Source organism: Hemibagrus wyckioides, unplaced genomic scaffold, assembly GCF_019097595.1.
Source record: "Hemibagrus wyckioides isolate EC202008001 unplaced genomic scaffold, SWU_Hwy_1.0 Contig2, whole genome shotgun sequence".
NCBI lineage: Eukaryota > Metazoa > Chordata > Actinopteri > Siluriformes > Bagridae > Hemibagrus > Hemibagrus wyckioides.
The window spans coordinates 867,035-880,493 of NW_026690780.1; the positions used below are offsets into that span (position 1 = coordinate 867,035).

Below are 13,459 nucleotides of genomic sequence, written 5' to 3' on the forward strand. Positions count from 1 at the left end.
TTATCCCACCCAGTCTATTCCACTTAAAATCAGGGTTTTGAACCCAGGACCTCTCACACCCTAAGTAACAAGCCACGACATCCTTCTCTCGCTTGCTGTATGCAGACGGATGTTCACTGTACTCTGCAACTGTACGGCCATCCTGTTTGTATGGACTTGGGTCTGATCAAAAGGTTACACAAAGTCAAGTTAACAATAAAGCAAGGGCTCTTGTAGGATTTTAACCTTTCTGCAACCCTCAAGAACCCAGCAGCCAAGTGTGAACCAAGTAAGCAGCTCTTGGCATTGGGCCAAATACATCATGAATCTTGGTTAACATGATAAGCAAAATCCAAGTCTTGCAGAACAAAGAGTTAATGGGAAAGCATAGGCTCATACAGGATTTGAACCCAGGACCTCTTGCACAAAAAGGATGAATCATTCCATCAAACCAACAAGCCAGAATGCTTTTTACTGGGTTGTCAAGCACTGATGCTATTGTACTGTACCATGCAAATGCACGTCTTCCTGTTCTATGGGCCTGTGCAAAACTTTTCAGTTGACTACTATTGCAAGTCCAAAATGCTGGAAAGGAGACATCATCAAGTAGTGTTCTTGGGTATGTGCCCAAAGAACACAAAAAAATGAAAGGTATTAAGTTGCAGGAACTTTATTTAACTTTACGTTTATTTCACGTAAATAGTCAACATTAACTAAGTACAAGTTGGTTTCTTTTCATCAAGTAGCACTGGTTCCAGTAGCCAACATAAAAAAATGCTTACACATGATTTGTGTTAGTGTCCATGTGCTTGATTCCGTTGCTATGGTGTGTTCCCTCTTTGTGCCTAGTGTGTCCATGATAGGGAGCCACCGTGACCCTGATCAGGATAAAGACTTTACTGAAGATTAATGAATGAACCCATTGTGGAATTAAGTTATGTAATGATACCAGTGGTGGACTGTGCATTTCAGACCTAGGCCTTCACTGGTGACCTTCCTGAATTAATCCACCTCTATACCATCATTATGACGCCACCATGGGCGTTGCTAGGCCATTTTCTACTCAGCCCTCTACAATTCTCTATAAATTGTACACAAATTGGTGATCGCCTCGGTCCCCTCAAAATTTCATATGAAAACGGCAGCAGACTTCGGCTCCTCCCCGTCTTTCAGCGCGTTCTTCAATCCACAGACTGCTGCGTCGCAAAGCAAGGATCAGAGGACAAGTGTGTGTGTGTGATCAGGAAGACTCGTATTTGGCTTGTTCAGTACTGTGTTATACATATCTATGCAATACAGTGGAATGCTGCAATAAGTTTACCATCTTAACCTGTTAGTCAAACCTTTATTTTATTTTATTTTTTTATTTTATTTTATTTTATTTCTATTATACCCTCACTGGGGGCTGAGCCCCCCTTAAATGAAAATTCTAGAATCGTCCCTGGATGCTATGGCAATAGATAATAATCAACCGTTAAATAGCAAAGTAATAAAGAAATTAGGCTACAGTATTTCACACCTCACAAGGAATAGTCAATTTTTTTACGGTTACATTTCTCAAAAAAGACATTCTTGATGACATATGCAGCAAAGAGCAATCTCCTGAGGACGCAGCATCCGAAATGAGACACAGCGAATATAGAAACAATGTTTATGTGCAGTTCGCTGCCTCTCTGACTACTCCAATTATCCAATCAAAGGACGGGAAATTGCTGACGTAATCGTATGCCTGCTAGATGGCCCCAGTGATGTAACAGTTTCATTGCCACTTATTTTAAGCTACGGGTGCCTGCACTATTGATTCTGAAGGCCTTAAGGCAGATTTCTTTCACCCTGGCAACACATGATATCAGCTACTGGCTGAAATATGATTGGATAAATACTCTTATCATAAATATACACTACTGGAAGCAGCGCAACCAAGAGCAAAGCTATGAAATGTAGAGAATAGACTATGGAGAATAATTTAATACACATTCATGGAAAAATATTTTAATTATATTAAAATGCAAGTCAGTGATTCGGATCACTGCTGTTTAGGCCAGCAGAGAAGGCCTTGCTGGCCCTGACAGCACACCACTGAATGATAGATATATTTTTTATATAATTAAAAAATAAAAAATTATTAAATTAAATTATTAAACTATTTTATCCCTATTTTATTTTATGCCAAATGAGCAAGCCTGTGGTGACGGTGGCAAGGAAAAACTCCCTGAGATGATATAAGGAAGAAACCTTGAGAAGAACTAGGCTCAGAAGGGAACCCATCCTCATTTGGGTGACACTGGACAGTAAATAATGTAACTGTAGCTGATTAATGTCCTTTTTACAACAGCAATAAATGGCTCATGAGGAACTATTAGGTCACTGTAGTTTCTGAGGTCATTAAAGACACTAATTCCTTGCTGTCTCAAGCTGACAGATGTAATGGCAGATCTGTGATGGTGTGAAAGTCCCCAAGTGGCTCTGTCCATGGCTGTCTCCTGGGTCAGGCTGTCCACACAGATCCATCCACAGCATCAGTGAGCACCACCAAGCGACAAGACTCTGACCAGGGGTAGAGGCAGTGGTCACACCGGAAGCTGGAAAATAGGATATTAAGATATTAAGATTAATAAGATATTAAGTATGCTTCTGATCATGTGATGTTTAAAGACTCCGGCAAGACTAGCTATGACAGCATAACTAAAAGGGAGAGCCTGAAGGTGACAGACATGAAGGCTTCCCGGGACATAAAGCATCCAACCACTTCACAGTCAGCAAACCTGAGCGACTGACCTTCCAGATCTGCTCCTTAACTTAAGAAAACTATACATTAAAAGCTTGACTAAACAAATGCATCTTCAGCCTAGACTTAAACATTGAGACTGTGTCTGAATCCTGAACACTAATTGGAAGGCTGTTCCATAACTGTGTGGTTTCTACTTGAGGTACTACCAAATAACCTGCACCCTTTGAACAGAGTAGGCGTGTCGGATCATAAAAGACTAAAGATCGCTCAGGTACTGTGGCGGGAGAACATTTAGTGCTTTATAGGTCAGTGACAGTATTTTATAATCAATGCGAAATCTGACTGGGTGCCAATGTAGTGTGGCTAAGATAGGAGTGATGTGTTCATATCTTCTGGTTCTAGTTAGGACTCTAGCTGCTGTGTTCTGGACTAACTGGAGCTAATTTATGCTCCTACTGGTACATCCAGACAGTAAGACATTACAATAATCCTATTGTAAGGACTCGTCTGAGACCGGAATGTTCGAATCCATGCGCAGATCTTTACTGATAAATCCACATGCAGAAATCGGAAACCATAAAGCGAGGCACAAGTCAAAAACCGGAAAGCAAACACTAGAAACCAAAACAGAAACTCGTAGTCAGATAATAACAGGCAAGGTTCATAGCAATATCAAGGTAGTAATTCAACAAAGGCTTGGTACATCTCGAGGGAATGATACTTTGCGTATAACAAAGGGTGTGTGCTGCTTAAATGCCCAAGCAGACCCGGAATTGAGTTTGTGTGTGTTAATACTCGGGTGAGGGCTCCCTCTGGTGTTCTGGATCTGGGCATGCTGTTACACCAACCTAGAGGTAACAAAAGCACTAAATAGCAACTAGTTTTTCTGCATCATGAAGTGAAAATAAATAAAACATTACAACTTAATCCCTATATTGCATGAGTTTAATACTGTTGCATGAAGTCAAACACATTAAATGATGTGCTTGGCCACGGAATTTCTCTCAGAAGCAGATTAAAACAAGCAACAAAGAAAGTAAACGTGTGGAATTCATATTTAACTTGGTGTGAGGTTTTATTGCGTGTGATGGAAGCGTGAAGAGCGCGTTGCCCTGCAGGCAGCTGAACACGGAGCGCGAGCCTCCATCAGGATACGTTTAAAAAAAATCTTAAGATTCTACAAATGCGCCCTTCTTCTACTTACGCACTCGTTTTGAGTGAAATGGATAAAACATATTGTGCCTAAAAGCTATTTCAAGCCATTGTTATAATATTATAGCAATATGTAAAAATTTGTTTATGGATTGGTCAAATGGCTCTAACATTTTTATGGCTCAGTTATTAATAGTTTTTACATCATACGCGTTTGATCGTTACTGTAGCACTTATATATTATCTTATGTCACGTTTATATATTCTCTAAAACACTTCTAAATATGAAATATATCTATCTATCTGAACATGGTCTCTGTTTAATAATCACTGCAGCATCTCCCTCCCGCAGCCCGCTGCTATGTACAGTACTGTAAACTCATGCACTCTGAATCTTACTTCCCACATTCATCTGAGTTTATGTAGCGCATTTCTTTGACATTAAATGGCATATAAAAAAGCTTTACAGGAGCCTCCGCCTACTACAGTAGTTCTGATATACTATCTGATTTAATATTGTTTGTTTATTGTTTCACAGCTTAAATATACATGAATATACATAGACAGCAGGATGTTTGTTAGTGGATTAAATTAGGGGAAGTTTTAGGATGTTTTTGAGGCGATCTCTTCGCCTTTCTTCCCCAAAGAGGTGCTAAATGTAATTTACATGTAAAAACCGGTTCGAGCGGTGTTCAGACTATCTGAGAGATCCTCCCCCACACTGACTTTTAGGGTTGGGGAGGGTTTACTCTTATGAGTTAGATTGTCAGAACACGGTGCCGAATTCGGGGATAAAACTGTACAATAACTCACCTTTGTATGTCACAATCTAGTCTTTAGTTAGTTTAATCGGTTTAATACTTTCTAACCAAAATGATGAGCAAGCTGAAGAGTCTGCATAATGTTTATTTTTTATTTAATGCAATCAGACCACATTTTTATTATTTTAAGGTTTTTATTGAGTGATTACATTGGTCGGCGGTTTCTTTTATGATAGCTTCCTCGAAGAAAGACCGGTCCATTATCCCTTCAAATATTGCAATCGCTCCTGGTCCAAGTCTGGATATCGCCCCCCAAACAGTGCTTAATTTGTAAATGAATAATTTCCGGAACAAAACCAGCAGTGTCTCGCCGCTGTGACCGACACCAACCACACAACTTCAGTTTTCCCGGAACATGACGTCACTAACCGGTGGTAGCGCAATTATAAACATTAATCCATTGCTGAATGGTCTCGTGTATTATTCTGTTCCATATTGATCATATATTTCAGATGATATGTGTTCCTAAATACTGACGCCCGCTACATTAGAATGTATATATGCCCCAAGTTGAAGCCATTTAACTCTTTGCCAGGGGCGATTCTAGGATTTTCATTTAAGGGGGTCTCAGCCCCAAATGAGGGTAAATAGTAAAAATAAATAAATTAATTAATTAAAATAAAGGTTTGACTAACAGGGTAGGATGGTAAACATTTGAGTACTGAACAAGCCAAATACGAGTCTTCCTGATCACACACACACCCACACCCACCCACACCCACACACACACGTCCTCTGATCCTCGCTCTGTGACGCCGTGGTCTGAGGATTGAAGAACGCGCTGAAAGACGGGGAGGAGCCAAAGTCTGTTTTTATGTAAAATTTAAAGGGGATTGGGGAGATCACCATCCTACCCTGTTAGTCAAACCTTTATTTTAATTAATTAATTATTATATTTTTACTATTATACCCACATTGGGGGTTGAGCCCCCTTAAATGAAAATCCTAGAATCGTCGCTGGTATAGAGTTTATGGAGAATGGCAGAATTTTAGGAGGGCTGAGTAGAAATGTTAGGGGGGCTAAAGCCCACCTTAAAATGGCCTGGCGTTGTCCATGCTGCTACCATATGCGATATAGTAGGACTGTGCTCAGTATCATTTATCTGATCAGTGGAGGTTTCTGTCTCCGTTACTGACCGGTGTAACTCGCTTTGCTTCTGTCTCCCACTATCTTGATAAAAGGTGTGCAGTTCCATCTTCTCAGGATCTCTTTTGATCAGGCACACCATCAGCTTTTCTCATGGATTTTAAAAAATGAAAAAATATGTTTGACAGTCTCTTTGACATTTTTAAAATATCATATTTATTTAGGTAGATCAATAAACCATTCTTTTTTCCGCTGCTCTCTGCGCGCGAAACAATAATCACCAACCAATGAGAGTAACTGTAACGAGTAAAGTTTCACTTTTATGCGTATTCTCAAAGTAGCTTAATGCATTAAGTCGTTTTATTAATACCTTAATTTCACTATACACAAATAGGCCTAATATATTATTCATCACTCTAAACATGTTAATGTAAATAATGACATTATTCTCAAAATATCACGAATTTAATCCTGTATTGCTACGAATCTCGTGATTTTTACGTTATTCTCATAGTGTTAACTTTCTTTGCGAAATATTACTACTTTGTCACAATTTTATTTAGTTTGACTTTTTTTCTGGAATAACTACCAGTTAAATTTTGCATTATAATGACTTTAATCTGAAGAGGTTTTCCATTTTAATTTTTATCTTTGCACAGGCATCTTTAAAGTTGAACAAAAACAAGTTATGTGCAAATGGCGGGACAACACCAGCGCAATTAAGTATTTACAAAGCACATAAAATACTTCGCAGCTTTACACTCACACAGTCACGGGTAAATTTATACATATTCATTTAAAATGTAAATATTATTATATATGTATTAAAGTATTAAAATATATATATATAAGAACTGCATTATACTGTATAATGTGCTCAGGCCAGAGTTGTACCATGTGCCACCTGGTGGAAATTCGGTGAAGTACAACACATGCATTTAAATACCAAAGCGCCGACTCGCAGGATCTCGCGGCACACTGCGGGCGGAATCGCGGCATACCGTGAGAAAAAGCGCGCATTTTTAAATGCCACATCTGTAGCTGCATGTGCTCCAAGTACAAGCACCTCTGTCTTGTCAGAGTTGAGCAGGAGGACGTTAGTGTTGCACAAGGTTCTGCTGCATATAGATGGTGTGTGCTTTTTTACAGTGGTTTTACTCCTAGTTAGTTTTGCTACAGTACTAAATAAAAATTTAGGATTGTTTTTGTTATCGTCGATTAGGGCAGAGAGATATGCTGATCTAGCTGTACTAGAAAGATACTTGTTGGGTCCTGTGTTACTACATGTTCCTCCGTTCAGACACGGCTGCCGGGTGCCACACGTGTTTAGGTCTAAACCGCACACACACACACACGCACACACACACACACAAACACGCACACGCGCACACACACACACACACGCACACACACACAAACACGCACACGCGTACACACACACACACACACGCACACACACACACGATCACATCTCGATCCACACCCCGCTCCAACGATCCACTGATATTAATATCAGTTAACATGTGAGCGTTAGTTATATGCTAATAACTTTAAAGTATATGGTAATATCGCGCACGTTTCCATGGAAACTGGACTACCTTTGTCACAGAGCAGTCCTCCCCAGTTGGTGTCGCAGAGACACTGCCACGGTTCCTCACAGGTACCATGCACACAGCCGGGGTATGGGATACACTGATTGCAGTACTCCCCCTGCCACCCATACGAACACCTTCACACACACACACACACACACACACACACACACACACACACACACACACACACACACACACACGGTGCTTATGGTTAGACAAGATAACCAAATGTCTCTGTAAAAATTTGCACACCAGGAATAATTTAAAGGCTGTGGATATTTGGCTAGCTATCACATAACAGTTTAGTACGAGATAGAAGTGCAGTGAAGGTGGAAATGAGACAGAACTATCAGGAACGTCAACATGTCGCTCCATACAACCAGAGTTAAACTGTAGCTAGACCTAGCATCAAGTGCTAGGAAAAAAAAAAATCCTTCATAATGAATAAATCAACATTCAGTGGCATTTATGAGCCAGGTGTTTTAACATTATGCTATTTTCCAGGTTAGCATTTAACTACACACAGAATTTGGTTAGCGCTTGATGATAACATTAGCAACTCTGAGTGTAGCGAGACTTTTCCTAGTAAATGACTACCACATCTGAGGAAAAAGTTGATGTTCCTAACGCGTCTGTCTTACTTGCAGAGTCATCGCACTTTGCATAAAACAGTTATATGATACACTATATTGCCAAAAGTATTCGCTCACCCATCCAAATAATCAGAATCAGGTGTTCCAATCACTTCCATGGCCACAGGTGTATAAAATCAAGCACCTAGGCATGCAGACTGTTTTTACAAACATTTGTGAAAGAATGGGTCGCTCTCAGGAGCTCAGTGAATTCCAGTGTGGAACTGTGATGGATCTGGAACTGGATGCCACCTGTGCAACAAATCCAGTCGTGAAATTTCCTCGCTCCTAAATATTCCACACTCAACTGTCAGCTGTATTATAAGAACGTGGAAGTGTTTGGGAACGACAGCAACTCAGCCACGAAGTGGTAGGCCACGTAAACTGACGGAGCGGGGTCAGCGGATGCTGAGGCACATAGTGCGAAAAGGTCGCCAACTTTCTGCAGAGTCAATCGTTACAGACCTCCAAACTTCATGTGGCCTTCAGATTAGCTCAAGAACAGTGCGCAGAGAGCTTCATGGAATGGGTTTCCATGGCCGAGCAGCTGCATCCAAGCCATACATCACCAAGTGCAATGCAAAGCGTCGGATGCAGTGGTGTAAAGCACGCCGCCACTGGACTCTAGAGCAGTGGAGACGCGTTCTCTGGAGTGACGAATCGCGCTTCTCCATCTGGCAATCTGATGGACGAGTCTGGGTTTGGCGGTTGCCAGGAGAACGGTACTTGTCTGACTGCATTGTGCCAAGTGTAAAGTTTGGTGGAGGGGGGATTATGGTGTGGGGTTGTTTTTCAGGAGCTGGGCTTGGCCCCTTAGTTCCAGTGAAAGGAACTCTGAATGCTTCAGCATACCAAGACATTTTGGACAATTCCATGCTCCCAACTTTGTGGGAACAGTTTGGAGCTGGCCCCTTCCTCTTCCAACATGACTGTGCACCAGTGCACAAAGCAAGGTCCATAAAGACATGGATGACAGAGTCTGGTGTGGATGAACTTGACTGGCCTGCACAGAGTCCTGACCTCAACCCGATAGAACACCTTTGGGATGAATTAGAGCGGAGACTGAGAGCCAGGCCTTCTCGTCCAACATCAGTGTGTGACCTCACAAATGCGCTTCTGGAAGAATGGTCAAAAATTCCCATAAACACACTCCTAAACCTTGTGGACAGCCTTCCCAGAAGAGTTGAAGCTGTTATAGCTGCAAAGGGTGGACCGACGTCATATTGAACCCTATGGATTAGGAATGGGATGTCACTTAAGTTCATATGCGAGTCAAGGCAGGTGAGTGAATACTTTTGGCAATATAGTGTATGTATGTATGTTTATATGACATTCTTGACATGGTTTATTTTTTTCTGGTCATCCACGTCATCCAGATGTTCTGTATTAATCATTTTATATTAGATCATATAAAATTGCATTTACAGCACTGGGTAGTGTGATGGATTTATAATTCCAAATGTATTTCTATCTGAAATGTTGCTGAGTTTGTATTTGGGCATGTTATTGTTTTAAAGAGTTGTTGAAAACAGTGATAAACCTCAATAACTAAACTGTATTGGTTGTTTCAGAAATCTATCAATTCACATGATATACTTTCTGTCCAATCAGGGGATTAAACACACAAAATTCCCTTTAGATGAATTCGCTTAAACGCCTGATCATAAATCACAGCAGGATATTTTAAACCATTCAGAAGATTTAAGAGATAATTCTGTCTTTGCTTCACACTTTCTTCTTTTTCCAAACTTTTGCTAGAGTCTCTCTAACTCAAACTGAACACTGTGCACAAGACAAAAAAAAAACTGATGGACTAATATATAAAGGCAGTTCTAGTCACTTGTGTAAAAATACCAGGAATTGGTCTGTAGTGGTTATACCATCTGAAGAGATAATTCTATGTGAAGTGCAGGTTTCCTGTGTAATGCTTTAACACAAACAGATTAAAGTACACACAAAATATAAAATGAATTGACAAAACACTGCAGTGTTAAATTACACAGATATACTCCATCCCAATAGAAGCAACAAAGCATGAGAAGTCTAATTCTTATATCCTGCAAAGCCTCAAACTCATTCCTTAGTTCTGGAGATTTCCTCATTACTTCATCACTGGTCTGAGTGAATTATCCTAGATGCTATATATAGTTCAATGTTATATATCTGGAGCCATAGCTTGTCTTTAGTGCACTTCTAATTTAATTAGAAATTGCCCCTAAGAGTGAAGGAGAGTGTGAATGTGTGTGCATGATGCACTGTGAAAGACTGGCATCCCATCAAGAAAGGAGCTGTCTCTAAATAATACAACATTTACCAGTAATATAAACTAAATTAAAAATATACATTTTGAGAGAGAAAGAAAACAGTGTCAATGTTTTTGTACAGTGCAGCTGGATTTCCTGTCACTGTGGGCGCCAGAGCACAGTAATATAGTGCAGAGTCTGATACAGCAGCAGAGGAGATGATCAGATCCACTTTCTTATCTTTAAGTGTAGCATTCATTCTTGGGGGACGGTTATCACTTAGAGCTCCATATTGGTGAATATAAAGAAGGAACTCAGGTTTAGATTTTGGATATTGTCTGTACCAGTGCAGAGAGAATCCTGTAGCACTTGTTTCATATTCACAGGACAGAGTAACATCATCACCATCATCTACAACATTCTGAGTGGAAAGTGGCTTTATTGAATCTGCCATGGAGTCACCTGTCATAGAGAAGAGAACATAAAGTTTAACACAATCAAGCCAGAATTACACACAGAAATCATGCTTTCTATAACACCAGACAATTAATAAACAATACATAATATCTAAACTAACAAAAGGTGTTAACTCACCTAGTGAAAGCCACAGACACATGAATATAACAGTGAACATGATGACTGGTTTTAGCTGAATGAAAAAGCTCTTTCTGTACTCTAATATATTACCATGATAAATGTTCAGGAAGCTCCACCCCCCAGCATCACATGACAGTGTCTCCAGTGTTGATGACGGTGAAACATCCTGGCTTTACATTAAGCCTTGTTTGGAAACTGTGCTGAAATTGTTTACATAATAAACAAACAAAAACTGACAGCAAGAAAAAATAATACTATTAATTAAATTGAGTAAATATTTGATTTTATTATTGTTTATATTTTATAAGTGGTGTCTGGACAATAAGGTATTTGAAAGCATGTTTATTAAATAGGATTACATTTTCATGAGGTGGTATTTTATTATGTGAGGAACAAACCAGGCTCTTTTCATTCTGTTATCTATTATTCTTTATTGCCATTTAACTCATTGCTTAATAAAACCGCTGTGTAAAACTAGTTGACTTGATCTCATATCTGCTGATTGGTCATTTAAACATGAAACTGTGTTTATAAAGAAAGGGTAAAGTTTCTTATCCTATGATGAGAGAATCTGTCCAGAGCCCATTTTATTCAATGCAGCTGTAATGTGCTTGTCCTTGCTGGAGACAAATATATTACAAATATAAGTCAAACATTTTTAATGATATTGTATGTAATAACTGCAAATTCTACATATAGGTCTAGCACTATGTATGTAGGATTGAACAACAGATAGAGTCTATATTATTTTGCAAAGAATTATGTATAATCACAGAAGTCTACATATTTGGGCATGTGAGCAGGGTTCTAGTATTTGGCCCACAATAAGATAACTCACTACACCATCTTCTAACATCTCTAGTGCATTGGTTTTCACTTAGAGTGTGTTTAGTAAAGTGAGAGTAAACTGAAAGTCTGCACTTTAATCTCATATCCATTCATTAATTTCAGCTCCAATATTTCACTTCACACAGTTACATTAACCATAATAATATTTGATTTTCTGTCTCAGATGTCTCCAAATGTAGCTCTGCCCACTCATATTTATTCATATTTATTACATTCTGCAATGTAATATTTCACTCATCTACTACACCATTAGTACAGCCTAGAATGAAAAAAAAACTACAGCTTTAAACCTTGTGGAACCAAGCCCCAGATCCACCCTGAAAAATCCCCAACCTTGCTATGAGGAGGAGGAGGACAGAAAACTGATACAGGACTTTGTTGCATGGTGTGACTGTAACCATCTGCACCTCAACACAACAAAGACCATGGAGATGGTGGTGATGCTTCAGGAGGCCCAGGCCTCAACTGGAGCCTGTGACCATCAACGGTGACTGTGTGGAGTTTGTCAAGACCTACAGATACCTTGGAGTACAGCTGGATGATCAAATGGACTGGACTGCCAACACAGACACTCTGTGCAGGAGAGGACAGAGCCGCCTGGACTTCCTTAGAAGGCTGGCGTCCTTTAACATCTGCAGATAGATAGATAGATAGATAGATAGATAGATAGATAGATAGATAGATAGATAGATAGATAGATAGATAGATAGATAGATAGATAGATAGATAGATAGATAGATAGATAGATAGATAGATAAAACTTTGTCATTGCAAAGTACAGGTACATAGTGACAAAATGCTGTTTAGCATCTACCAGAACAGTTGCAGATAAATATGTAAATATGTACAACAATAAATAAGGCTATGTCAGAGTGTGCATAGAGAGGTATGTGCAGTTTGTATTTACAACAGATAAAGTGTAACGTGTAATCATAAAGCACAGTAGTATAGAGCAGAGTCTGATACAGCAGCAGAGGAGATGATCAGATCCACTTGTTTATCATCATGAACTTTAACAGACATTCTTGGGGGAGTGTTGGGACTTAGATCTCCATTGTGATAAATATAAAGAAGGAACTCAGGTTTAGATTTTGGATATTGCCTGTACCACTGCAGATTCTCTACAGTACCACTGAAGTGTTTGTAGCTGCAGGACAGAGTAACATCATCACCTTCATCTACAACTTTATGAGGGAAAAGTGGCTTTATTGAATCTGCCATGGAGAAGAGAACATTATGTTTTTAAACTTTACATAATAAAGCCTAAACTGCAAAAGTCAGACTCATATTTTGCCTTGGACTAATTAATCACGAAATCAACACATATTTTAATAATAAGAAAAATTCAAAACTTTATGCCAGAATCAAGCCAGAATTACATACAGAAATCATGATTTCTAACAGCACACAATTAATAAACAACACATAATATATAAACTAACAAAAGGTCAATGTTAACTCACCTAGTGAAAGCCACAGACACATGAATATAACAGTGAACATGATGAATGATTTTAGCTGAATGAAAGTTAAAAGCTTCTGAACTCTTTTTGTACTCTGAAATATTAACATGATAAATGTTCGCGAAGCTCCACCCCCCAGCATCACATGACAGTGTCTCCAGTGTTACTGACAGATTGTTGATCTTTACTGAAACATTCTGCCTTGTTTGGGAAACTCTACTGAAACTGTTTACATAGTAAACAAAGAAATTATTCTATTATTGTATTTATTCAATTTTATACAAATTTACTAACAATTAAAATTAGTAAA

General features: G+C 39.1%; 1 long non-coding RNA gene across 1 annotated transcript; it reads right to left on the reverse strand.

The window, feature by feature from the left end:
* Window positions 1–1,955: 1,955 nt before the first annotated feature.
* LOC131349999 (uncharacterized) lies at window positions 1,956–7,547 on the reverse strand. Its single transcript, XR_009204124.1, has 2 exons — window positions 7,369–7,547; window positions 1,956–2,561 (listed from the first exon to the last, which is right to left on the reverse strand). It is a non-coding gene; the product is annotated as an uncharacterized LOC131349999 (long non-coding RNA).
* Between the last annotated feature and the right edge of the window lie 5,912 nt (window positions 7,548–13,459).